This window comes from Papio anubis, chromosome 16 (assembly GCF_008728515.1).
Source record: "Papio anubis isolate 15944 chromosome 16, Panubis1.0, whole genome shotgun sequence".
NCBI classification, from domain to species: Eukaryota; Metazoa; Chordata; class Mammalia; order Primates; family Cercopithecidae; genus Papio; species Papio anubis.
Genome location: NC_044991.1, coordinates 54461134 through 54487133, shown reverse-complemented (window position 1 = coordinate 54487133; position 26000 = coordinate 54461134). Strand labels below are relative to the sequence as shown.

At 41.4% G+C, this 26000-nt stretch overlaps 1 protein-coding gene across 4 annotated transcripts in view; it reads right to left on the bottom strand.

Annotated features, from left to right (window-relative positions):
- RNF24 (ring finger protein 24) overlaps positions 1–26000 on the bottom strand; it is a 105500-nt gene that overhangs the window by 70938 nt on the left and 8562 nt on the right. The window contains exon 1 of one of the 4 annotated variants that reach the window (XM_017944972.3): positions 25106–25299. The exons of 1 other annotated variant lie outside the window; for it this stretch is intronic. The gene's annotated coding sequence lies outside the window, so the exon portion shown is untranslated. Of the gene's footprint in view, positions 1–24870; positions 25300–26000 lie in introns of those variants that run through there. 2 more of the 4 variants (XM_021921203.2, XM_009216506.3) reach the window with 2 other exon arrangements.

The following is a 26000-nucleotide window of genomic DNA, read 5'->3' as shown; positions in this document are numbered from 1 at the left end:
AGTGCTGGAATTACAGGCGCGAACCACCACGCCTGGCCACATATCTGAATTCGAATCTCTTACTCTTCCCATGAGAACCTGCTGCCTTCCATGGACCTTGATAAGCCTGGACTGCAGTAGTAGGGTTAGAATGGATACACAAGTAAAAACAATTTCCTTGGTTGGTTCCTGTGGGCAGTTAGTATGCTGATGCATCTTGGATCATCTTCATTGCCTTAGAGGGCCTCCAGAAAGACCAACACCATAATTCCTAAATAAATGGCAACAAAGTATATATTTTTAAACTTTTTATTTTGAAATAATTTTCGATTTATAGGAAAGTTGCAAGAGTTCCCAAATACCCTTCGCCTAGCTTCCCCAAATGTTAAAATCTTACATAAGGATAGTAGAAAGACAGGAAATCAACAGATATAATCCTATTAACTAAAATACAGACTTTATGCAATTTTCCCCAGTTTTCCCATTAATATTCTTTTTCTGTTCTAGGATCCCACATTGCATTTAGTTCTATCTTTTTTTTTTTGAGACGGAGTCTCACTTTGTTCCCCAGGTTGGAGTGCAGTGGCGTGATCTCTGCTCACTGCAAGCTCTGCCTCCTGGGTTCATGCCATTCTCCTGCCTCAGCCTCCCAAGTAGCTGGGACTACAGGCGTCTGCCACCATGCCCGGCTAATTTTTTTGTATTTTTAGAGACGGGCTTTCACCATGTTAGCTGGGATGGTCCCATCCTGACCTCGTGATCTGCCCGCCTCGACCTCCCAAAGTGCTGGGATTACAGGCATGAGCCACTGCGCCCAACTGTTGCATTTAGTTATACCTCTTTAGTCTCCTCCAATCTGTGACAAAGAACTGTGTCTTTTAAATTAAAATTAATCAATGTTCATTTCATTCTGAAAATGTCATGACACTTCTCGAAACAGCACTGAATATTAAAAACCTGCTTTGGGAATTGCTAGGTCTATGTGATAATCAAGAAAAATCAAGAAAACATCCTGAAATAAAGAGCCAGAGTGGCCCTAAAGATAGAAAAAAGAAAGCCACTCTTTAAACGCAGGAATTGGCTGTGACAATCTGAATGTATCAGTTGTATTTGAGACACCTGTCCATCAACAGTCAGTTATAACTCCCTGGAAAAGCACAGGGTTACAACATCTACCTCTGGAGTATAACAGATATAAATCAATACAACTCTGTTTAATGGAGCAGTCATTAAAGAGTTATTTAGTTTGTTTTAAATTAAAGGAGTTGAGTTTGTTCAGTCTACAGACAGGGTAAATTAATAACTAAATTCAAGTATACAAAGGTGATTAGAAGGCACTAAATTTTCTCTACATAGTGACCTCCTTTTCTAATTGGTAGCATAAAAGTTGCTGAGCTGTCAGTGATCCTAATTCAAACCCAAACCCCTGTGAAAGGTGAAGAGTCTTTGGACCCTATTGAAGCTACTCTGGGAGAAGTGTCAACAGGGTTCTCTATAAACCTTGATAGCTCACTTCTTATTCTTGAGGATTCTAGATTGAGCACATTAATTCCAGGACTTTAATGGTGAATTCTTAGTTACCCGAAAAGGTACCAGAATTCCCACAGGAGTTTAGAATCCCTGAAGACAAAAGACTGGAAAGCATAAACTGTATGCACTAAAAGTGAAATAAAGAAGTTTAGTAAACCACAAGCACTTCTAGAGTGGGAAAACAGCAACAAGCTAACAAATGAAAAATGGAAGATTCTTTCATTGTAGAGCCTTAAAAGTGAGAGAAGATAATGTCACTGATAGTTTAGCAATTCATAGCCAGGAACTCAGAGCAAATTAGAGAAAGCTGCATGGCAGTAAGTGGGTTCCATGAAAGATGGCATAGCAGAGGCATTAACCTTGCAGAGTTGAGTTTAGCCACACCCCACCACTACGACTGTAGGCAAGTCTCAATGTCCCATCTATAAAATAGGGAGAGTTACCCACATCCACCTCTGGGGTGTGCCTGGCATATAGTGAGTCCTCATCATTACCATCAGGTCTCTTTTTGTTCTCTGGTGTGAGGCTGGCATTGGGGTTAAGAATCATTTGGGCCTGAGCACATCTCCCTGGGCCACTCTGGGTTAGATCTACATCTGTGAGCCTGAACCACAAGGGGACTCCTTTCTGAAGTGACAGGGACAGGGTACAGCATACTGAGAAACAGACATCAGTTTAGCTACCTTTCTTCAACAACAATTTCCAGATAGCCAACCTGTTTAAATTAAAAGCCTATCTGTTTTTAGATCTAAATTCTGTAGAAGGAAAATTCTATAGCCACAAAACAGCATCTAAGATGTTCATGACCAATTCAGCATTCTTCAAATGGTTATGAATCCAGCAAAGTGTGCAGGCTGCCTGGTAGGTTGACACTGGTGATAATTACCTTGCATTTCTAGATATTATACTCCTAAGCACTGCTTGAAAGTCTCCCCTTTGTCTACTAGGATCACCTCGTTCTTTTAAGAAAGATAGTGAAGACTTCATCTTTAAAATGATTTTAGGCAGGCAATGGAACAACTGAGACAACGGGGCAGATCAAATGCTATTCCAATATTTAGGGGGTGAATTTGGTTCTGCTGATTTTATTTTTTTCAAAAATGCTGAAAATCACAATCATTTCAGAACAGCGAATAAACCTCTAAATGAGTCTTAAAGAATCAAGACTTGCAATTTCATTAGCCCTGAAAGCTCTCTTTCCTTTATAAAAATGTTTTACAAGACTACTACTAATCTTCATCACACAAAGTGCTATTATTCTGGTTTTATAGATGGATATATTAAAGACTATCTAAGTTTGTAATTTTTCTCTTCCTTCAAGATCAGGAATGAATGATCAGCGCCTCAGGTCATATGAAGCTGTACAAGATATATGCTCCCAGTAAGGTCACAGTATGTCAAGGGTTGGGTCTATTCTCTGCTTCATCATTTTCCCCAGGGGCTCACAGACTCACTGGAAAAATTTACACTTAACCAAACTCACAAGAGGTTGGCTTATAAACCATAATATCAACTCCAAAATTCAAACCAGAAAATATATTTAGCAGGTTTCTTTTGGAAGATTCTCTGCACTAACACAACTACAGAAAAGAGAAAGACATTTATATATATATATATATATATATTTTGTAGAGATCAGGTCTTGTATATTAGTATATTCTCTGAATGGACATTTCCATTGAGAGAATTCATATCAGCTATGAGAAACAGAAGCCTCCTTCTCTAGAGGAAGAGACATAATGGTAGCTGCTCTTTGGTTTTTCCCTTTGTTTATCATTAACGAGTTTGTAGCAGAGACTGATGGTTTTCTGTCCTACCCCACCCTCAATATCTGTTCTCCCTTTCTTCCACTTAATTATAATTTTTGGCTGAGCACGTGACTACACTTCCTAGCCTTCCTTGCAGCTGTACATGGCCATATGTCTCAGTTCTGGCCAATGTAACTGATGCACACGAAGTTTTCTGGGAATCATGCTTAACAGAACACTGACAGGTGCCTTCTATCTTCTGCTTCATCCCTTTCTCCATCCTGTACCTGCAATGGATGCTACCATCTTGCTCAATAAAAATGAGGTTTACACCCAAGAAAAGGGTAGAGTGGTAAGAGAGAACTAGGAGTAAGTGGTAAAATGTCCCTGATGCCATGAAGCTCCATTCCAGATCTGTAAGAACTTTTACATGAATAAGAAATACATTTTAATCTTATTTTAAGCCACTTGTTTCAGGTTTTCTGTCACTCACAGCTGAACCCTTCTAATATACTGATGTTCTAGGTAGGTCAGTACTGTTTTATTTTGTATTCACAGACCATTTAGAATAACAGATCATGGATTCTAATTCTAGTTCAGAAAAATACAGGATTTTTTTTTTTTTTTTTTTTTTTTTGAGGCAGGGTCTCATTCTGTTGCCCAGGTTGGAGTGTAATGGTGTGATCATGGCTTACTGTAGCCTCAAACTCCCACGCCCAAACAATCCTCCCTCCTCAGCCTCCAGAGTAGCTTGAACCACTGACATGTGCCACCATGCCCAGCCAATTAATTTTTTTTCCCACAGATGGGGTCTCCCTATGTTTCCCAGGCTGCTCTCAAACCTCTGGGCTCAAGTGATCTTCCTGCTTTGGCATCCCAAAGTGTTGGGGTTACAGATGTAAGCCACTGCACATGGACAGAAAAATACGCTTTTGCTAAGGCTACAGATACTTATGACACTACATGAAGCAACTAATTAGAATATAAGAAATCTAACATTACAATGTAATCTTTTTGATATGATGTAAGAAGTAATGGGGACCATCAGCAATACATTTGCCAATTATTTTCACAGAACTATATTCAGCACTAATTAAGTATCACAGTCCAAATGCTCCACTTCTCAGAGGAAGAAATTGAGGCACAGAGAGGCTGGGTTTTCAAAGTTAAAAGGCTGGCTTTTATTTATTAAACCACATGCAAAAATCTGAGGGGGAATATGCTCTAAGGGTTGCACTTCTATGTATCCTGTCTCCAACATCTCATTTATACTAATATGCAATAATTGGGTATCCCGAAATAAAATACTTAACATTCAGCCCATCAGGCTCACATAAGAATAAAAAATGTGGCCAGGCATGGTGGCTCACACTTGTAATCCCAGCACTTTGGGAGGCCGAGGCGGGCAGATTACAAGGTCAGGAGTTCGAGACCAGACTGACCAACATAGTGAAACCCCCGACTCCACTAAAAATACAAAAATTAGGCCAGGTGTCGTGGCTCACGCCTGTAATCCCAGCACTTTGGGAAGCCGAGGTGGGTGGATCACCTGAGATCAGGAGTTCGAGACCAGCCTAACCAGTATGGTGAAACCCCGTCTCTACTGAAAATACAAAAATTAGCCAGGCATGGTAGGACATGCCTGTAGTCCCAGCTACTCGGGAGCCTGAGGCTGGAGAATCGCTTGAACCCGAGAGGCAGAGGTTGCAGTGAGCTGAGATTGTGCCACTGCACTCCAGCCTGGGTGACTGAGGGAGACTCCATCTCAAAAAGAAAAAAAAAAATTAGCCAGGCCTGGTGGCATGTGCCTGTAATCCCAGCTACTCAGGAGGCTGAGGCAGGAGAATTGCTTGAACCCAGGAGGCAGTGGTTGTAGTGAGCCGAGATCACGCCATTGTACTCTAGCCTGGGTGACAGAGTGAGACTCCGTCTCAAAAAATAAAATAAAACAAAAATAAATAAAAAATGTAACAAGTGGCTGGATGTGGTGGCTCATGCCTGTAATCCCAGGACTTTGGGGGTCAGGGTGGATGGATCACCTGAGGTCAGGAGGTCGAGACCAGCATGGTCATCATGGTGAAACTCCATCTCTACTAAAAATACAAAAATTAACCAGTTGTGGTGGCGTGCACCTGTAATCCCAGCTACTCAGGAGGCTGAGGCAGAAGAATCATTTGAACCCGCAAGGTGGGGGTTGTAGTGAGCCGAGATCAGGCCACTGCACTCAGGCCTGGGTGACAGAGCAAGACTCTGTCTCAAAAACCAAAACAAAACAAAAAACAAGAATGTAGCATGTAACCATATATATTATATAAGAATGTCTGCGTTATGCAGGATAGTCAGCTGGAAAATTAATTATAAGAGAATAACTCTTATAAATAAAGAGAATAAAAATAAATAAACAAATAAAATAAAATAAAGAGAATAACCCTTATAAATAAAAATAACTTTTATAAATAAAAGTGAGAGTGTTACAACAGTTTTAGTTACAATAGTCCCATAGAGTTGCACGTTATTATCCTTTGTACTGAAAGATTCACTACCAACCATGACATTATTCATGTATACAAATGCAGATAAAATGATGGGACATGAACCTTTTCCACATGCTACACTAGAACACCATTCTTAGGTCTATAGCTACAGTAACTGTTTATAGGGCTTTTCTCGTCATTTGTGACTGAAGACTCATGAAACACTAGTTAATTTTCTTTGTTTAAAAAAAGTCACGGCTGGGCATGGTGGCTCATGCCTATAATTCCAGCACTTTGGGAGGCCGAGACGGGCAGATCACCTGAAGTCAGGAGTTCAAGACGAGCCTGGCCAACATGGAGAAACTCCGTCTCTACTAAAAATACAAAATTAGCTGGGCGTGGTGGCGCACGACTGTAATCCCAGCTACTAGGGAGGCTGAGGCAGGAGAATCACTTGAACCCAGGAGGCAGAGGTTGCAGTAAGCCAAGATCGTGCCATTGTACTCCAGCCTGGGCAACAAGAGGCGAAACTCTGTTTCAAAAAAAAAAAAGTCACTTCATCTCTTCTTTCTTTGGGATAAGTCAGTATACCTCTAAGAACCTTAAGATAAAAAAGAACATGGATGAACCTTCAAAACATCATATTAAAAAAAAGAAAAAAGAAACAAAACATCATATTAAGTGAAAAAAGCCAGTCATAAAGGATATATTTTAAAAATTCCATTTATATAAGAGGCCCAGAATAGGCAAATCTATAGAAAGTAGATTGGTAGTTGCTTAGAGTGAGGGAAGGGGGAGGAGTGGGGAGAATGAGGGGACTGAGGAGCAAAGGCCATTCTTCTTGGAATAATGATAATGAAAATGTTCTAAAATTGATTGTGGTGATAGATAGACAACTCTGAATATTCTAAAAGCCACTGAATTGTACACTTTGAGCGAACTATATGGGATATAAATTATGTCTCAATAAAGCTGTTTAAAAAAGGCAAAAGAGAATTGCCTAAAACAATCATCAAAAATGATATTTTAATGGCCAGGCACGGTGGCTAAAGCCTGTAATCCCGGCACTTTGGGAGGCCGAGGTGGGTGGATCACCTGAGGTCAGGAGTTCGAAACCAGCCTGGCCAACATGGTGAAACTCCATCTCTACTAAAAATACAAAAAATTAGCCGGGTGTGGTGGCACAAGCCTGTAATCCCAGCTACTTGGCAGGCTGAGGCAGGAGAATTGCTTAAACCTGGGAGGCAGAAGCTGCAGTGAGCTGAGATGGAACCATTGCACTCCAGCCTGGGCAACAAGAGGGAAACTCTGTCTCAAAAAAAAAAAAAAAAAAAGGATATTAATGCATATACAATCTCCTTAAAAGTTAAGAAGTATGTAGCGCAGTTAAATAGTTACAATTTTTACATCATCTGACATCCACCAAAATGGAACTTCTGACCAGCCACAGTTCAACAGCCAGGCTAAGCTGGCAGCATAACTGATCTCATATTTATAAAAAGAGGAGAACTGAGATGTAGCAAAAATTGTTTGTTGTTATACCTTGCTTAGTAACAATAATCATTAGGAGAGCATTTCATTAAAGGAGACAAACTACACTCACAATAACTAGAATATTTAATGATAATTACCCCCATTGGAGGCTAAATAGTGATTCACGAAGGCGAAATACGTAACAAATAATAGGGTCAAAAATCCCACAAGCTTTTCTGTATATCACCCTGCTTCTTTTTTACCTTTATGGAAATTTACTTGGAACTTACCGTGCAAAAATATACATGGCCAGGCACAGTGGCTCATGCCTGTAATCACAGCACTTTGGGGGGCCGAGGCAGGCAGGTTACCTGAGCTCAGGAGTTCGAGACCAGCCTGGGCAACACAATGAAACCCCGTCTCCACTAAAATACAAAAAATTAGCCAGGCATGGTGGCGTGCGCCTGTAGTCCCAGCTATTTGGGAGACTTGAGGCAGGATAATTGCTTGAACCCGGGAGGCAGAGGTTGCAGTGAGCTGAGATCACGCCATTGCTCTCCAAAACAGGTGATAGAGCGAGACTCCTTCTCAAAAAAAAAAACCTCATGAACAGCCAGTTTTTTTCAAATTACAGGAACTTTTAAGTCAGATCATATGTAAAATGTCTGAAAAAATAATAAAATGATGTCAGATCTAATAAACTCAGAAGTGAACTAAAACAATAAAATGTAGTGGGGTTATTCATCAAGTGTTTCTCACCACAAATGTAGATTTCTGTAAATTCACGCTGAACACGAGGCACATAAAAGATACTCAATAAATAGTTATTGACATGAATAAAGGTAAGATTGTAAATCCAAAACGCATATTAGATGAAATGATTGAAATACTACTTAAAAGACAAAAATCACCCTTATTTCTGGTACAGGAAAGAAAGGAGAATGTGTAAGATTTGTAGTCACCAAAGAGCAAAGTTTCAGGCCAGCATGGTGGATCATGCCCGTAAGCCCAGCACTTTGGGAGGCCAAGGTGGGAGGATCACTTGAACCTAGGAGTTCAAGACCAGCCTGGGCAAGAGAGTAAGACCTCGTCTCTATAAGAATTAAAAAAAAAAATAAACAGCTGGGCATGGTGGCATGCGCCTGTAGTCCCAGCTACTCAGAAGGCTGAGGTGGAGAGATTGCTTGAGCATGGAAGTTGAAGTTGTGGTAAGCTAAGATTGCACCACTGCACTCTAGCTTGGGTGACAGTGAGACCCTGTCTCTTAAAAACAAAAAAAGAAGAGGGCCGGGCACGGTGGCTCACACCTGTAATCCCACCACTTTGGGAGGCCGAGGCAGGCAGATCATGAGGTCAGGAGATCGAGACCATCCTGGCTAACACACTGAAACCTCGTCTCTACTAAAAATACAAAAATTAGCCAGGCGTGGTGGCGGGCGCCTGTAGCCCCAGCTACTCGGGAGGCTGAGGCAGGAGAATGGCAAGAACCTGGAGGCGGAGCTAGCAGTGAGCCGAGATTGCGCCACTGTACTCCAGCCTGGGCGACAGAGAGAGACTCCATCTCAAAAAAAAAAAAAGGACAAGCTGTGCTCTACCGCTTTCTAGTTCCCACATCTCCACATACTTAACAAACAAGAAAACAGGACAAAGGCTGATGGTGGGGCCCAAGTGCAGTGAGGTTCTGGTTGTATTAAATGAGGGCCAGGAAGCAACAGAGTTGAAACAAAATTTCCTAGAAGAGATCTTTGAAGAGAGGAAGTTTGTCTTTTTCATCAGAATGGTGAAATCAATCCTACTGCTCAGCACCTAGCACAAAGACGTGCACATAGTAGGTGTTCTACAAGCATCTGTTTAATTCAACAGGTAGAAAAATGTAATTTTCAGCACTAAAACAATTTTAGAGCCTTGAAGAACAATCAACATTCGTGCTTAGCTCAACTGATTAAAAATTATACTGGTATTGTCTACGGTCTTTTTACGCATCCCTTTATAATGGCATTCTTTTTTTTTTTTTTTTGGAGACGGAGTTTTGCTTTTATTGCCCAGGCTAGAGTGCAATGGTGTGATCTCAGCTCACTGCAACCTCTGCCTCCCGGGTTCAAGCAATTCTCTTGCCTCAGCCTCCCAAGTAGCTGGGATTACAGGCACCCACCAACACGCCTGGCTAATTTTTTGTATTTTTAGTAGAGACAGAGTTTCACCATGTTGGCCAGGCTGGTCTTGAACTACTGACCTCAGGTGCTCTACCCATCTCAGCATCCCAAAGTGCAGGGATTACAGACATGAGCCACTGGGCCTGGCCTATAATGGCGTTATTTACCTTTCAGAGAAGACCCGCAGTGATATCATTTTTAAGTAAACAACATAATCAGTAAACATAGCAAGGGTTCCCTTATAGAGAAATCACAGTAGCACATACTTTTTTTTTTTTTTTTTGAGACAGAGTTTTGTTCTTGTTGCCCAGGCTGGAGTGCAATGGCGCGATCTCGGCTCACCACAACCTCCATCTCCCAGGTTCAAGCTATTCTCCTGTCTCAGCCTCCTGAGTAGCCGGGATTACAGGGCACCACCAAGCCGGGCTAATTTTGTATTTTTAGTAGAGACGGGGTTTCTCCATGTTGGTCAGGCTGGTCTTGAACTCCTGACCTCAGGTGATCTGCCCATCTTGGCCTCTCAAAGTGCTGGGATTACAGGTGTGAGCCACCACGCCCGACTGGTAGCACATACTTTTAATGGCCTTCTCAAATAATATGATTAGAGGTTGTCTAGAGATGGTTTACCAACTTGTTTACTTTTCATCTGACACTAAGATAACTTTCCCCAGGATATATGAGTTCAGGAGATGAATAAAAACAAACTGACTTAAGGTAAAATGCAGCGGGATTTTAATAATAAGGCTTTACTCAGCATTTCATACTCAGTAATTTAACGGCATAGGAATGTGAAGACATGAAGTTAAACAAAAGGTATTATCAGAAATGGTGATCAAGGGACAATCCCCCATAAAGTACAACTGAAATAAAGACTGATATTCAATGAAGAATTCTCTCTGCCTTTAAAAATACTTAGGCATTAATTATACAATATACAACTTTCATTTATTTAGTCTACATGCAATTTCACAATAACATTGAAAATATTTTAGAGATACACACACGTGAAAAACCCAGTAATTGCTGGAGAGAAATAATTATATTAGAAAACATAAACAAGGCAAAGCATGTCCTGCGGTTTTCATTTCTGCCTGTTCAGATGATATGTGCACCACAGATCTGACTGGTCAAGCTCCTTCTGCTCAAAAGATTTAAAGCCAAATTAAAATGCGTGAAAGAAACAATTAAAGAGAAACTAAAGGATCTGATTGTATTCAAATTAGCTGCCCTCAATAGTATAAGTCCTAGGGTAATTAAGAATTTGGAATTACTAAGTGATATCTCTGACAAATTATAAAAAATGGGCAAATAAGGTTCTTGACTATTATAAAAAAACAAATTCTCCTAATTTCAGTCAAGTGGAGGGGGGTTAGCAGAGACAGGATAAGGAGGGGAACAGTATTCTTTGTAAACTAAATAGCTCTAGATCAAAGGTTTAGCTCTCTAAAAATATTATTTTAAGCAAACAGGTCTAGAAAAGATCATTACTATTTTCCTTTGCATCTTATTAACGAAATAAAGTTAAAAATAATGTATGTTTGCAGTGTCTCTTTATCATTTGTCTTTGATTCCAGATGCAGAACCTATCTCTAGGAACTTAGTAGCATTTATCCTGCCAGAGACACTAGTTTATGAAGAATTAATGGATTAAACATTCGGTTGCATTTATGGAATGGGGGGTAGGCCAAGGCAATCCTGGTAATCCCCTGACTTTTTATGCTAATCTAGTACTCTTTCCTCTCCGCTGCTTGACTCTAGTCTATAAAAGCCTTCCATATATCCCTACTGTTAATTTTCAGAGGTACTGGAGTACATATCTCAGTTATAACAGAAGAGCAATCTTTTCCATTTTGCTACAGTACTCAGAATTTCATTGTAACCCTCATTAAAACAAAATATAAATCCTCAATTCAATTAACTCAATTCCTTTTACTCTGATTAAAATAATTATCTTTTATGAAATATACAATAGTATAATATTACTCATCAGTCTCTCATACAAACTGTATTTCAGAGTAACCCCAAACAGTCCTAGTTGATATGTGCAAGAGATAACAGAATAAGAAAATCAACATTTTGCCACCACAGAAGAAATAACTTACATTGACATAACCATCAGTGGAGTCTTTTAGCAACACTAGAAATGGAGTAGCCAGACACCATGGACCTTTGGATGTGATGCAATATTACACACCTAGTAACTTATTCTTGCCAAAAACCTTAAATTTGATTTTAATCAAGTCTCTAGAACTAATTTCCATTTATGGGAAACACACAGAACAGAGCAACAAACTGACACCATGATGAAGCAGACAAATCCCAAATGTGAGAAATTCCACAGAATAACTGACCCAGTTCCTACAATGAGTCTATTACACAAAACAAAACAAAATGGGGAGGAGGAATTGCCACAGACGTAAGACCAAAATGACCAAATGTGATCTGTGGATTCTGAATCCCAGGATGAACAAACCGTCTCTATAAAAGATATTCTTGAGACAATCTGGCAAGCTGAACAAAGTCTAGCTATTAGATGAAACCAAGAAGTAACTTGATTTTATTAGGTGTGAGAATGGCATTCTGGTTCTCTAAGACAATGTCCTTATTTTTTAGAGGTCCATATAGAAGTACGCCAGGGTGGCCGGGAGCAGTGGCTCACGCCTGTAATCCCAGCACTTTGGGAGGCCAAGGCGGGCGGATCACGAGGTCAGGAGATCGAGACCATCCTGGCTAACATGGTGAAACTCTGTCTCTACAAAAAATACAAAAAAATTAGCCAGGTGTGGTGGCGAGCGCCTGTAGGCCCAGCTACTCGGGAGGCTGAGGCAGGTGAATGGTGTGAACTCGGGAGGCAGGGCTTACAGTGAGCTGAGATCACAGCAGCCTGGGCAACAGAGCAAGACTCCGTCTCAAAAAAAAAGAAAAAGCGAAACAAAAAACAAAACCTCAGCAAAGAAAGGTAAAAGATAAAAGGATAAATGAAACAAATGTGGCAAAATCTTGTTAATTGTTGAATCCCACTGATAGGCATAGGGGAGTATGTTGTAGTATCTACTTTTGGATGTGTTTACAATTTTTCCATAATAAAAAAATTTAAAAGAAGAACCTCACTAGCAGAAAAGTCTGAAAAAAAAGTATAGGTAAGCCTATTAAATAATATTAATCTCAGGTAGAAAACAAAAGGACCAATGAAAAAAAGTCATGGCAGTTGATTATTTAGAATCAGAATAAGTTATATGGAAAATATTATTTTTTTCTCAAATATGACAACTATATAATATAAATACTGTTTCCTGAAGTAGGTTATTTCACTGGAAATCAACAATAGATAAAAAAGGTTTTATATAATACATTAAAAAAAAAAAACTTTAGGAATGTAGTTGTCCATTTACTCCCCTTAGAATTGGGTCATGCTTTTATATAATTCTGGAGTTCTAAATGGATGGTGGTAATGAACTGAAATAGAGAAAATGAAGACACAGAAAACAGAAGTCACAGCTGCATTCTGAACTGAATGCTGTGAATTTTTCTTTTTCTTTACTTTTTTTTTTTTTCTTTTTGAGACAGAGTCTTACTCTGTCACCCAAGCTGGGGTGCAGTGGCATGATCTCAGCTCACTGCAACCTCTGCCGCTCGGGTTTAAGTGATTCTCCTGCCTCAGCCTCCCGAGTAACTGGGATTACAGGTGCCTGCTGCTGCGCCCGGCTAATTTTTGTAGAGACGGGTTTTCACCATCTTGGACAGGCTGGTCTTGAACTCCTGACCTCATGATCTACCCACCTCGGCCTCCCAAAGTGCTGGGATTACAGGCATGAGCCACCACGTCTGGCCCAGAATTTTTCTTTTTGTGTAATCATTTTCTAAGAATCCAGGGCCTCCTTCACATCCCTTCTGAAATAGTATTTTAACTTTTAATATACAAAATTTACAATATATTCCACAGACAGCACTAAGTTTCTTTGGAGGTCAATTTTCAAATTATCTTCCAAGCAATTCAAAGTAAACAGAAGAGAAAATCAATAGTTTTCCAGAAACATCTTCAAAGCATAAAACATTTCATTTTTAATTAGAGCAGTAGTTGTTAACCTTTTCTTAGGGTTATGGAATCTTCTGAAAAATCTATTTTGAAACAAAATCTACATATTTTTTTCAAAGGGTTTTATCATTGTTTTGAGGGCCCCTGTTAGAAACTTTTTTTTTTCTGAGACAGAGTCTCGCTCTGTTGCCCAGGCTGGAGTGCAATGGCGCGATCTCAGCTCACTGCAACCTCTGCCTCCTGAGTTCAAGAGATTCTCCTGACTCAGCCTCCCAAATAGCTGGGATTACAGGGATGTGCCACCACACCTGGCTAATTTTTGTAATTTTTAGTAGAGTCAGGGTTTCGCCATGTTGGACAGGCTGGTCTCAAACTCCTGATCGAGGTGATCTGCCCACCTCGGCCTTCCAAAGTGTTGGGATTCCAGGCGTGAGCCACCAAGCCTGGCCAGAAACTCTTACAATATAGCATTCTTACAGATAAGCAACTCTAAACCGAGTACAAATTCACCAGCTCAACGCTAAAGGCCTCCCATGAATTGGCCCGAACTTTTCATCCTCATTCCCCACGATTTCTCTAAATACCAGACTTCAGTCAAATGCATTAGTTATGGTTCCCTGAAGATGACTCCCTATCTTTGTTCTTGATACTTCCACTATCTGCACATCCCAGGCTATCCCCAACTATCTGATAAAATTTTGTCCATCCTTCATAATGTACCTCAAGCAATACAACCTCCATGAAAGCTGCCTTGATCCCATAAACCTTCCCCTGAACTTCAATCTTCTGTCTTTCTATACTGCCAGTATCTTTCCACACTTTGTATCATGGTCTGCTGAATACTTGTCTAATCTTGGATTCTATGTGACACAGTAATCAAAGTAAAAATTATTACCAAGGAAAAATCTTACTCTCTTTAGTGGATTGAAAGGTGGCCCTCAAAAAGATATTTCCATTTCTTAACACAAGGAATCTGTGAATGTGACTTTATTTGAACTGACTTCATTTATGAAAAAAAAAAGGGGGGTCTTTGCAGATATAATTTAAGGATCTGGAGATGAGAGCATTTTGGATTATTTGGATGGATTCTAGATCCAATGGCAAGTGTCTTTGTAAGAGACAAAGAGAAGACCATGTGAAGACAGAAGCAGAGATTGGAATGTGTGGAATCACCAAAACCTGAAGGAGGCAAAGAAGGATTCCCCTCTAGAGTCTTTGCAGGGAGCACAGCATCCCTGCTGACACCTTGATTTTGGACTTCTACCTCCAGAACTGTGAAAGAACAACTTTCTGTTGTTTTAAGCCACTAAGTTCACAGTAATTGTGTTACAGCAATGTTAGGAAACTAATAAACCCCCTTTGCTTCATCTGATTCTGACAAGTCATTTTTATTTACTGCAGTAGTTCTTCAGGAGCATCAGAAGAGATTTAAAAAATATAGATTCCCCCCCAAATCTCTTCTTATTCTCCAGCTATTCTCTGCAAAGATCTCTGCACTTCCCTTATCAATAGCCCTCCAGAGGTGCCAGTACAGGATAACATCTGAACAGTAAAGAGACTGTATTCTTGTGAAAAGTTGGTAACATCAACTGTGACAGGCTCTAGACGATGAAGGCCTAGGTTCAAAACTGGACCCTGAACTTGTAAACCTGAACAGGTTACTTCTTTGATCTGTAGTTTGTCATCCATAAACAACTCTTTGAGGACTGCTGTAAGCAGTAAATAGGCAATATATTTAAAGCTACTGGCATAGAAGCTTTTTAGTATAGGTTAACCAATATGAAAGATGATTTTCTAAGTATAATATTGCCCCTGGCTATTGATACTCTGTTCTGTGATTTAAGAAAAAAAAAAAATCTTACTACCCCAAAAATTCCATCTGTCCTGTTTACAGAGATAATCGACAAGTTTGAGCAAAAGCCTTTATTTAATTATAGCCATGCATGAGATGTCCAACACATTTCTGAAGAAGTTTTGTTTCATGCTAAAGAAAATGAATGAAAGCCTACACCTTTGATTTCCCTTCCCACCCATTTCCCACAAACTACATTAGCTCATAATTTGATGTTTCATTATCTGTCAACTTTTTTCATTCAGTCCAAGATAAAGAGACTATTTAGATATAATATCTAGGTTCTATTTCAAATTTGTATCACTGAGCATAATTTCACATGCTTAGATTTGGGAAGGAACAATAAAGAGATACAGGTAGCTATAATTTTTTTTGGTTTGCTGAGATGAACTTAATAAACTTAACAGATACTGCAGCACCATTCAATCTCCAAATGTGAAAAAAAAAAAATTAAGGCAACATAAAGCATACTGATACAGTGAAGCTATCAATTTTGAGAATTCAATAAACACTCATCAAATGAACAGAATGCTCATTATTCTTGCCGTATGATATCTGCACTTCTTCTGTTGTCAATTAAACAATTATGATATTAAATTTGCTAAAGGAAGTGAAAAACTGTATCTGATACAAGCACCTGTCTAATTGGGAAAATGTAAGTACCATCAAAATGAGAGACGAGCTAAGACTACATACATAATTAACCTTCTATAGAAGTCTGTGGTTTATGGCCAGGTGTAGTGGCTCACACTTGTAATCCCCGCACTCTAGGAGGCCGAGGAGGGTAGATCACTTGAGGTCAGGAGTTCAAGACAGGTTGGCCAACATGGTGAAACCCTGTCTCTACTAAAATACAAAAATTAGCTGAGTGTGGTGGCGCATGCCTGTAATTCTAGCTACCCAGGAGGCTAAGGCAGGAGAATCGCTTGAACCCAGGAGGCAGAGGTTGCAGTGAGCAGAAAGAGCACCACTGTACTCCAGCCTGGGCAACAGAGTAAGACTCCAAAGACTCCGTCTCAAAAAAAAAAAAAAAAAATTTATGGTTTATACAGGAGCAAGCTTTACGACAAGATGGAAAAATTTTCCTAATTCAAATGACCAAAACTTTAGAAGATGACAAGAAAAGGAACAGACAAACCTCACTTTAAGAAAAGTCGACAAATAAAAACTGGAACTTTGAAAGCAGGTAACCTGGAAGTTACTTACAATATAAAAACATTCACTACAGTTCACTGCAACTTTAATACACCTAACAGTAGTGAATCCATAAAAATTCAAATTACATTAAACTTTTCTAGAGTAAATTTGTAACACGAGGTTCACTTGTAACGTTATCTAAAAAGCAGTTTCCTTTCTCTTGCTACTGCAGGCTTCCTCCAACTCCCTGGGGTACTATGGAGGGCTAGTGCAACTCTCTGGTATCAGACTGTCCTTAGGGCACATGGAGGGCCCAGGCTAGCTTTCCCAAGAGTGGCCAGCCAAAAGCCAGCCCACTGGCCAGCTACTCCTGGGCCAGCTGGCATGGAACAAAGTGTCTGGTTCCTACCTTCAGAGCAGAGGAGGCTCTGCCAACTGACTTTCAAAGGACTACACTAGTTGGAATGCTCACAGTTCCTTTCAAACCATCTGGCATTCTTTTAGAACTCTCAATTTACCCAACACTACATTCTGAGGTCTGAATTGCTCAGATAATTGAAGGAGTCCCCACTACCTACCTACATAAGAAAAGAAAGAGGCAGAGCAAATGCTAAGTCAATTACTTCAAGAAACAGTTTCTACATCTAAAAATTGCTCTCAATTTTAACTTGTATATTTTGTATTTTAAAATCTGAAATATTCCCATGATTATTAAGCAAACTTTCAAAATAAAAACCAAGACAAAGAATAAGAGAATAAGCTAAAACAGACTACTTAACATGCAGAAAAGCTGTAGGAATCCCTTAGGGTTAGAAGTACCTGACTCTCCCCAGTCTGAACTCCTACAGAGCCTATCTGTACTTTTTATCTGGTCCTCAGAACATACTTTGTACTGCTACATATATTTACCTTCCCAGCTAGCTAGTAGGTTGAAAAGAACACTTATAGTTACTTCAAAAAAAAAAAAAAAGTCTGTTGATGATATATTGGGTGTTTTTAAAGCTTCATTTCCAGAAATAAGAAAACTTAATGTGGAATAACATGAAGAAAGAACCTCACCTCTGAGAAAACCAAATAAACAAAGAACAGGACTTGGCTTGAAATACAAATATTTTATCAGCTGATCAAAATGATTTATTGGCTGGGCACGGTGGCTCCCGCCTGTAATCCCAGCACTTTGGGAGGTGCTGGGAGGGTCACTTGAGCCCAGGAGATTGAGACCAGCCTGGGCAACATAGTGAGACCCTGTCTCTACAAAAAAACAAACAAAAAAATTAGTCTGGCATGCTGGTGTGTGCCTGTGGTCGCCGCTACTTGGGAGGTTGAGGTGGGAGGACTGCTTGAGCCCCAGAGGTTAAGGCTGCAGTGAGTTGGAGATCATACCACTGCACTCCAGCCTGGATGACAGAATGAGATTCTCTCTCTTAAAAACAAACACACACACACACACACACACACACCCCACACACAAAACCAAGAACAGCTGAATCATCATACTGATAGCCCATATACCTGAGGAGATACAGTATTTTGAACAAAAATACTAGAGACCAAGTCAGAGTCAAATATTATAAACTGCAGGAGGCTATAATAATTACTATTATTTTTCATTGAGTTTACTCCCAAGACAAGTACTGAGTTTAGCATTTTACGTATTATCTCATTTGGAACACAAAACAAACACATGAGGTAGGAACTATTATTATCCACATTACAAATGAAGAAAGAGAGAGGTTAGGAAACCTGCTGGAGGTCACATACCAAAAAGTGAAAGAGCTGGAATTCAACTCCAAGCAGTCTGATGCCAGAGTCCAGGTGCAAGACTGCATACATATATATATATATATATATTTTTTGAGACAGAGTCTTGCTCTGTTGCCCAGGTTGGAGTGCAATGGCACGATCTTGGCTCACTGCAACCTCCGCCTCCCGGGTTCAAGCAATTCTGTGTCTCAGCCTCCCAAGTAACTGGGATTACAGGCACCCGCCACCATGCCCAGTTAATTTTTTGTATTTTTAGTAAGATGGGGTTTCACCATCTTGGCCAGGCTGGTCTTGAACTCCTGACCTCATGATCCACCCACCTCTGCCTCCCAAAGTGCTCGTATTACAGGCATGAGCCACCGCGCCCGGTCCAAGACTGCCAATATTAAGTCATACTTATGAAAGAATGAAATGTAACATAGGGCAAAATTCGATCATTAATATACTCTTCATAATTTTTTCAACTCTTAAGTGTAGCAAAAAATGGTGAGTAATTAAAAAAACATGGATTCTCTTGTTAGAAATGTTTAAAAATCAAAAGCTATTTTACCAGGTCAGTTGTGCCTCTTTTGCCCATATATTGAGTAGATACTTGTGCCACCTGCTGTCCTAGGGGACAGAGTGGTGAACAGGACAGACGAGGTCCTTGCCTTCCTGGAGCTGACCTTCTATTGAGGGTAAGTCACACAAAAATTACTAACCAACAGAATTTCAGAGGGTTGTACATACTATAGAGGAGGTAGGGAAGAAACGTAACCTTCTCTTTTGAGAGACTTAACCATGTAGGTAAACAGAAAGGGATAGAGGAGGGTCAGGGAAAAGTTTTTTGCTGAAGCTTACTATTCTGATTTTAAAGATGGGTAACATCACAGCATGTGTGTATGCTGACATGGATAGCCCCCTGGAGAGTTGCTGATGATGCAAGAGAGAGGGCACAAATGCAGAAGCTGTGAGATATGAGGGAGCATGAGGTATAGAAGATGTGAGGAGGGAAACAGCAGAGAGGGGAACTTGCCTCCCATAGGAGACAGAAAACATGGGTCTAAGGAAGGCAGACTTCTAGATTTGGTTGGGGGCAAGATGAGTGGTTTCTGTCCGATATCTCCTAAACCCTCAATGAATTATGAGGTCAGCTCATCTGAGTAGGAGGGGTGGGTTGCTGATGAGTTTAAGGAGTGGAGAGAAGTTATGAAATAGTGATAGGCAAAAAGATCTTATTAGGAATCAATGGTAGCTTTGTCGGGCAGTGCTGAGTGCCTACTTCAGATTTTTGGTCATGAATCTGAAGTTCTCTTGTAATATCCAGCCACTTGGGTGGTGTCATTGAAAAGCCAAGTGAATGATAAAGCAGCTATAAATAGAGAAAAAGGATTTTTAATTTTAAAATTTTTAAAGTGTAAACAAAGGATGTTTTAAAAATATGTATCCAAATTAGCCAGGCATGGTGGCAGGCACCTGTAATCCCAGCAACTGGGGAGGCTGAGGCAGGAGAATCGCTTGAACCTGTGAGGCAGAGGTTGGAGTGAGCCAAGATCATGCCACTGCACTCCAGCCTGGGTGACAGAGTAAGACCCTGTCTCAAACAAACAAACAAAAAAGGCCAGATATGGTGGCTCACGCCTGTAATCCCAGCACTTTAGGAGGCCGGGGTGGGTGGATCACGAGGTCAGGAGTTCAAGACCAGCCTGACCAACATAGTGAAACCCTGTTTCTACTAGAAATACAAAAATTAGCTGGACATGGTGGCACATGCCTGTAGTCCCAGCTACTCTGGAGGCTGAGGCAGGAGAATCGCTTGAACCTGGGAGGCGGAGGTTGTAGTGAGCCGAGATTGAGCCACTGTACTCCAGCCTAGGCGACAGCGTGAGTCTCTATCTCAAAATAATAATAATAATAATAATAATAATAATAAGCATCCATGAGATAAACACAAAAATACTGACAATGTTCTATCAAGCTGTGATCTATGCAGCTCCTTTTGCTTCCATGTTCTCATCACAGAAATTCTTGCAAACAATATTATTTGTTACATTTAGTAATAACATATTTAATCATGAAGCTCAAGATAGTTTCTTTTTTGGTCTTGAATAGCTCTGTCATTTCCTAAGGTGGATTTTTAAAAACTGCACCTGACAGCCTTAATGTTCGTTCATTTCACTGCTTGAAAGAAACTCTCTCTGATGTCAACTGATATTTTCACTGATGATTTCATTTAAAAGTAAAAAAACTTAATCCCCTCTCTCAATGAATACATACATATCTACAGTGCTTAACCTCAATGCCTGAACAGTGGTCACAAGGCAAATGGGAGCAGAGATGCTGGCCTGATGGCTCTGGGCACCTAGCAGTGCCAGGTGCATGCTCTTGATCTTGCAACTGTGCTCTTAAAACACAAAGCTCAAGACCCAAAACGTTCGGGGGAGAATTCATGTTTGCACAGGTTCAAGAGGAGGAAACAAAGACCCCACTGTTTGATGGAGGCATGAGCAACAACACAAATAATAGCATATTGAGTGAGATGGTGGGGAGTGTGCATACACATACATGTACAGCCATTTTTGGAAAATACAATCTACCCCACAAGCAAAAGGAAAGAAAAATAACTATTCCAAGGTACATCATGAAATGTCAGGAACACCAGGGATAAACTGAAGATCCTAAAATCTTCCAGAGTGGGAAGAAAAAGGGAATGGGGATTAAAATGACATTGGACTTCTCAATAATGACACTGGAAGCTAATGGAACAATGCCTTCAAAACAGTGACATTAATTTTCAATCCAGATTTTAACACCAAGCTAAACTACCATTCAAGTATGAAGGTAAAATGAAGGTATTTCCAGACATGTAACTTCTGAATTCAGGAAGGAATTTCAGATTTTGTATGTACCCTTTCTCAGGAAGCTACTCAAGAACAAGGAAGACACAGGGTCCAGGAAATAGAAGACCTAACATAGGAGGAAGGCAAAGGGAATTCCCAAGATGATGACAAAGGGAAGTCCCAGGATGATGGCTATGCAGTAGTCCAGGGAGCAAACCAGTCCAGACTGGAACAGGAGAGAGGGGGCTCCAGCAGGACCATCTCCTGGGGAAGAGAAATGAAAGTGAGTAGTTACCTGAGAATATTCAAAGATAATCAGTTTTGTCATAGAGTTTGGATGAATTAGTGACCGATACAAAGAAAACTCGGCAAATGAAAACCAAACAAACAAAAGAGGCAATTACTTAATTTAGGAGCAACAAAAGTTGTTCATGAAGAAAACACAGTAATAGTACCCTACGTGGCTCATCTGTGAATAATAGGTACACTGTCAGTCGTACAAATACTGAATACCGACCTAACTGTCAAGTATGAGTGGGAAATGGAAGGACAGTTGTGTGAGACAGTTAAGTCTTCAACTTCCAAAATAGAAGTCCACAGATAATATCCAAAAGTGAAAAGCTAAGAAATAGCAGTATAAACATTAAAAATGAAATAAGTATAAAGGTAAATACCAAAAGAAACCGGTAAGAGTTGAGAGTGGTTGAACTATGTAAGACTGCTGATTTTGAATTTTTCTCAGTCTAAAACATGGCAATTTCGTATGATTCAAGCTAACACATTGTAATAACGTTATTACTGATCTTAGAATAAACTCCCATTTAAAACAATAAACAATTTTTGGCCAGGCGCGGTGGCTCACACCTATAATCATAGCACTTTGGGAGGCCAAGGCAGGCAGATGGTTTGAGGCCAGGAGCTCAAGACCAGTCTGGCCAACATGACAAAACTCCGCCTCCACCAAAAATACAAAAAAAAATTAGCCAGGTATGGTGGCAGGTGCCTGTAATCCCAGCAACTGGGGAGGCTGAGGCAGGAGAATCGCTTGAACCTGGGAGACAGAGGTTGCAGTGAGCCGAGATCACACCACTGCACTGCAGCCTGGGGAACAGGGCAAGACTCCATCTCAAAAAATAAAAATAAAAACACTCAAAAAACAAAAAAGCAATTATTGATAGAGAATGCTCAATGGAAAAAGAAATTACTTTTTATGATGAGACATTATTGGGAAGATAATAGATCCTAGTTAACAAAGTGTTACCATATATGCTCTTACCATCACCAACATATTACTATTCTAATGAAAAAACATTTACTACTAAAACAGCTTTTAACATTATTGTATCTATTTTAATCATCTAAAAGTTTGTTTAGAATTTTTCTTCAATCATCATACTACAGAATGCTAAACTATGGGTTGGCAAATATTTTGATTAACAGAATGCTGAATAACAAGGCCAGGCTGTGTTTAGGTTCCTTTGTTGATATTAAAAATAGCTAAGTCACTCTTGCAAAATTAAGCTTCCATGAAATTGCGATACTGTGCAAGCCTATTTCAGTGATAATTCCGGTTATACTACTCTGTTTATCTAAGACTTCCCCTTATGGTTTGTTTTAAGAAGACTCCTAGAAAATGTCTTATGCAGTCAAGACAGGCAGTTTATAAATGCATTGGGTTGCTTCTTTAGTTAATAAAGCTCTTGTTTTTTTCTCTTGCTTCATTTTTCCTTCATAAAAGCTCTTGTTTTAAATTAACTTATCTGAATTAAATTAATTTACATTGAGATTTTATTTAAATCATGCATCATAAAACCAAAACTTCCCCAAATGAAAAATCAACTTTCATTAATTTTTTTTTCACTCTTACAAAAAAAGAATTTGAACGTGGTAAGAATTTTACTAAGAATAATGTATCCTGATCCGACCATGGAAAATTTCCCCTTCAAATTAAAAGCAAATGTTTTAAACAGAGGGAATATACATAAACAGATGCTGTGGAAGACTGCTTAGTTTACATTTCATTTTCACTGAAAACTACTAGGAATTAAAATACATGTGATTTTTAAAAATATTAAAGAGACTCTTAAAGAAAACAGAACTCATACAATTATTCATATTGTCCAATATAAGCGCCTCTTAATTTTTTAAAACCGCTATTTTGAATCCAAAGATCATAATAAAAATATCTTTTTCTTTCTTTCTTTCTTTTTTTTTTTTTCAGACGGAGTTTCGCTCTTGTCGCCCAGGCTGGAATGCAATGGTGCGATCTAGGCTCACTGCAACCTCCGCCTTCCGGGGTTCAAGCGATTCTCCTTCCTCGGCCTCCCCAGTAGCTGGAATTACAGGGGCCTGCCACCACGCCCAGCTAATTTTTTGTATTTTTTTAGTAGAGATAGGGTTTCACCATGTTGGCCAGGCTGGTCTTAAACTTCTGACCTCTGGTGATCCACCCATCTTGGCCTCCCAAAGTGCTGGGATGACAGGTGTGAGCCACTGCATTCGGCCCATAATAAAAATATCTTGGAGGTGTATTTCTTGTAACTGAGTTTGGCTAATTTTCCAACACCCTGTAAAAGCATATGGGTAAAAAAGAAACTGAAAATCATCATGCAACCAGAGTTAACAACTATCTTGCAAAATTCATATAATTTGTTTTAAAAACAAAATAGCAAGGAAGAGCTGGTGCTATCCCAATAGCCTCTTTTTAACTGGTCTACATCAACTGCAACTCTTCATAACTTTACCAACACAACAAAGTCAGGCAGGGGGTCTGACAGAGTCAACGTTTGTGGGAACCTACAGAGCTTCCTTCTCTCTCTGAGGATGAGGACAATGAAAAAAGGTGTTCTGTTTTCCAGTAGTCCTGTAAGAGGAGCCATTGAGCTGGGCTGTACAACCAGACAACAGAACACAGGAAAATTCACATCAAAGCAAGGGCGCATGCCAGGGTAATATGCAATAAAACCCTCTGCCAGAGCATTAAGAAAAAAAAAAAAAAAAAAGCAAGGAGGTAAAGAGAACCTGCTGGACCACCTTCTTATTAACACAGACAGGCTGAAAGAAACAAAATCTGCCTGTATTCAGGAGCGGAGAAAACGGTGTCCTAGATATATTGGAGTATTCCTATAGACATGGTTACGAGCATTCTGACAAATTATCAATGAACTAAACCCAGAAAGCAGTGTCCTATACGTTGGAGTATTCCTATGTAGACAGACATGAGAATCTTACCATTAACTAAGCTCAAAAAGGCAAAGTATTCTAGAAACACAGATATATGAGAATTCAGATGCACATTTCCAATGAATAAAACCCGCTGGTTTTACAGTGAGAAAAAACTGAAATAACATCAGAGAATTGGGTAAAGGTGTGATGAAGTTATATCCCCTCCCCTTTTCCTCATACCCTTTTTGACAATCTGATTCTCTCATTTCATAGATGTCCCTTTCACTTGCAGGCGCACGCACAAACACACACACACACCATTAGGTCTCCAGAAACAAAGGAGGGTCCTTAATTCTCCGGCCTGTGGAAGCACACAGGCCCCCTGTCCACAGATGGTGACTTTCATTAATGAGTAAGCCGAGGGAAGAGGTCTCCACCCCGACCACTGCCATGCACACTGTGACAACGGGGCACGAGACAAGCGCCACAAAGAAAGGGGAGGAGTGGACGGGGACCAGGAAAACACTGCCACGCCGCACCCCCCAAGGCACGCACCCACCACCAACGCGGAGACAGCGTCCTCGCCATCCTCCTCTTCGCCTCCCAGCTCATCCCAGCCGCCTCCCACGCCCGGGGATCCGATGCCAGGGCTTCGGCGAACAGGACGTGCGGGGGCCCGCGCACCTTCCCTCCGTGACCTCCCGGTGACAGCCCCGCTCCGCCCTTTGTGCGGGACTCACCCTCCGGTCCCGGGGCCGCGCCGGACCCTCCTCCGCGTCCCTCCTCAGCCTGGAGCCACCGCCTCACCCCTGCGCACCGCGCCCGGCCCGCCCAGACGCCCTGAGAGTGTGTGTGTGGGAGAGGGGCGCGGGCCCGCTGTCTCCTCAGCATCCCGAACCCGGACCGGCTCAGTCCCCCAAACCCCAGCCTGGGGGCGGCGGCCCACGGCGCCCCCGCCCTCGCTCGCTCACTTACTCGGGTGCGCCGGCTGCAGCGGCAGACTTGCGGGACCGTCAGCGCCCTGCGGCGGGAGGCAGGTTGCGGGTGGCGGGCTGCAGGCGGCGGGCGGCGGGCTGCAGGCGGCGGGCGGCGGGCTGCAGGCGGCGAGTGTCTGTCCGGACACAGCGCGGCTGAGGTGGCAGCGGCTGACTGAGCGCTGCGGCCCCTCGTGAGGGGCGGGCCCGGCGGGGGAGGGGCGGGCGCCGCGCCTCTCATTCATGCAGCGGGGGCGGGGTGAGGGACCCGGATGCCCGGGCAGCCCCCGCCCACCTCGCGGAGGGTTCGGTGACTTCAGAGTCTGCAGTGCGCAGGCGCGGCGCCCCCTGGCCAGGCCTTGTGCGGCACCGCCCGCTGGCGCTGTTCCCGGTTAGAACTACGCCAGACAGACCTTGTCCATCGACCGTTTAGTGTTTTTGCGTGCCCTACAAGCATTTTTAAAAGTGAAAGCTTGGGGCCGGGCGCAGTGGCTCAGGCCTGTAATCCCAACACTTTGGGAGGCCGAGTCGGGTGGATCACCTGAGGTCAGGAGTTCCAGACCAGCCTGACCAACATGGAGAAACCCTCGTCTCTACTAAAAATACAAAATTAGCTGGGCGTGGTGGCGCATGCCTGTAATCCCAGCTACTCGGGAGGCTGAGGCAGGAGAATCACTTGAACCCGGAGGGCGGAGGTTGCAGTGAGCCGAGATCACATCACTGCACTCCAGCCTGGGCGACAGAGCAAGACTCGTCTCAAAAACAAAACAAAACAAAACAAAAAAAGTGAAAGCTTGGAACGCCACCTCCTGTCAAGCATGCAGCTTGACAGCCCCCGGGGACACAAGAAAGGTCACGAGGGGGGGGGGTGCCCATTAGTTTGATGGGGAGATGGT